This window comes from Triticum dicoccoides, chromosome 4A, assembly GCF_002162155.2.
Source record: "Triticum dicoccoides isolate Atlit2015 ecotype Zavitan chromosome 4A, WEW_v2.0, whole genome shotgun sequence".
NCBI classification, from domain to species: Eukaryota; Viridiplantae; Streptophyta; class Magnoliopsida; order Poales; family Poaceae; genus Triticum; species Triticum dicoccoides.
In genome coordinates, this window is record NC_041386.1 from 666,284,229 (window position 1) to 666,286,493 (window position 2,265).

At 46.1% G+C, this 2,265-nt stretch overlaps 1 pseudogene; it reads right to left on the reverse strand.

Moving 5' to 3' along the window:
* Window positions 1-1,037: 1,037 nt before the first annotated feature.
* The window catches only part of LOC119284011, a 5,460-nt pseudogene continuing 4,232 nt past the window's right edge, over window positions 1,038-2,265 (reverse strand).

Sequence of the window (2,265 nt, forward strand, 5' to 3'; positions counted from 1 at the left end):
CCATGAACCAAGGCCTAGATTTTGTTTGTTACTGTGTGAATCACTGAATCGAAAATGACCTGAGTGTGTTAAGATAACTTGGTGCCAATTTCGTTGTTTGTTAACAGAAGAAAATTCTGTCTTCTAACATTTTCCTAGAGTATTTATAAAGCAACTGTTGAAAAAGCACAATTCAACAACCATAAACAGAGAATTTCTTGAACAGACAAGATCGGCAAATCTATACCAATATAAAAAATCATGAGTTAGGATGAGGTTCTTTTGATCTAAGCTCTCCAAAAATATATTTAAATTTTATAACTATCAATCCCATGGTTGTGGGAAAATATTATACCATCTCCTAATCATAGTATATGTATAGTTTGTTAATTCAACTTATTTATTCATAGTTACTTTCTGATTTTATTTTATGTACGTGGAAATTTATTACTCATCCTTACAATTTTCTACGTGATATTTATGTAAAAGAAGCCGGTGTCATTACTATCAAGATGGACATGCTATTTCAAGCTTATAAACAAATTTTCAGTCTAACATTGAATTCTACACCGATATGCATGGCTTGAAAAAAGTATCTGTTTGGCTAAAAATAATCTGGCGATTATACAACTGCATCTCAACCATCGGAGTGCATAAACTTCTGTCCCACTTCTTTTTTTTTGCGACAAAAATCTCATAGTAGCGCCTTTTCGAACTATATGGTTTCATCGGCATGGACAGGATGAACGCGCATCAGAAAATCTTGGTGCATCTTCTTCATGCTCGTTCACCTCTTTGGCTCTCCCTTCACCACGGTTTCCTTCTATTCTCTTGAGCTCATCTCCCACCTACATGCTAAGAGTCACCACCACGATGTGGGCTTCTAGGATCTCCTTCCTAGTAGTCGCCACTAGGATGTAGCGTCAGGATTCAAGTGCATGGATCCCTAACTCCGGCAAAGGAACATTCGTATAAAAGTTTGAATCATCATTTTTGTCAAGGGATGTAATATAGTTTTGTATTGTTATTATTTTTGCTAGACATAACCTCAGCCTAAGGTTCACAAAGGGATAGAAATAGAAATATGCTCTCTCCAAAGGACAATATATTGATCTCACAATTTCAATAGATGTTCGGACATCTTCTGCGCGCAAGAATTCTCCGCATCCTTTACCCTTGACATCTTATCACTTAAAGTTACCCAAATACCACCTTGGGTTTCTACCTGAGCGGAGTAAACAAATGTCCTATCATGTGCCGGGCCATCTTCCTTCTCTAACCTGAAAAAAAACAATGAAGTAACTGTGTAGGGCTGATCTAGGCAAAATGTCAAGTTAGATAATGCAAGAAGTGGTAAGCATTCAAAGGCGCTAAGCTTTCACTCGGCCCCTCCCACACACCTTGTCAAGGGTATTCGAGCCACTAGACCCATCATGACAAAGGACCCACCACGACAAACCAAGGACTTGCTCCTGTTAAAGATCAGGGCTTGCCACCCACGGCGACAGCTGCGCAGGACCAACCGCTACTACTCCTCTCACAGCCACACCGATAGAGATAGCACCCAACATCACCATTGCGACGTGTTTCGAAGAGTCGACCACATAGCCCACAATCCAAGGCCACCGCCTGGGCGTCCAAACTCGACCATACAGAACCAATGGTGTGACAGCAGCTGCAACTCATCCCAGCTCTTCGTGAACATGCAAGAAACCGCCGCGCCAGATGCACCGTATGGGCCACAGGACGAGGCTGCAGACCGATCCTCCCGGTGAGATTTAGCGGAGGGCGGCAACTCTATGCATGGGCAAGCACCTGCCAGCCAAAGCACTGACAGAGCAAGGTCGGAGGTCATGACTGTATCGCCCCCACGTGCCGACAATGGGGGAGAACAGCTCCACTGCAGAGGTCAACAAACGAGGACATGGACTGGCCTTCTTGGACAGATCTAGCGATGCACATCACCTCCATGCCTCGGAGGGCATCTCCCATCCCAAGGCAACGACGGGCCGAGGCGGCGGCCAAGAACGTGTAGCCCGTGCGTGCAACACCAGGGGAGTTGCAAGCCACCATGCCCGAGTGGAACCCCATGGCTCTCGGAACCGCGTCATTGACGACACAATGCGCGGAGGTACAGAGATGAGGAGCAAGGGTAGAGGGAGGAAGGAGCACCCCGCCGATGTCGTGGGCCGGCCGATGGCCGGTGACGGCGGTGCGGGAGGACACAAGGAGAGTGGTGGCGGCGATGGGAAAACCTAACCCGCAACCCACCTAGGAGGGCGATGC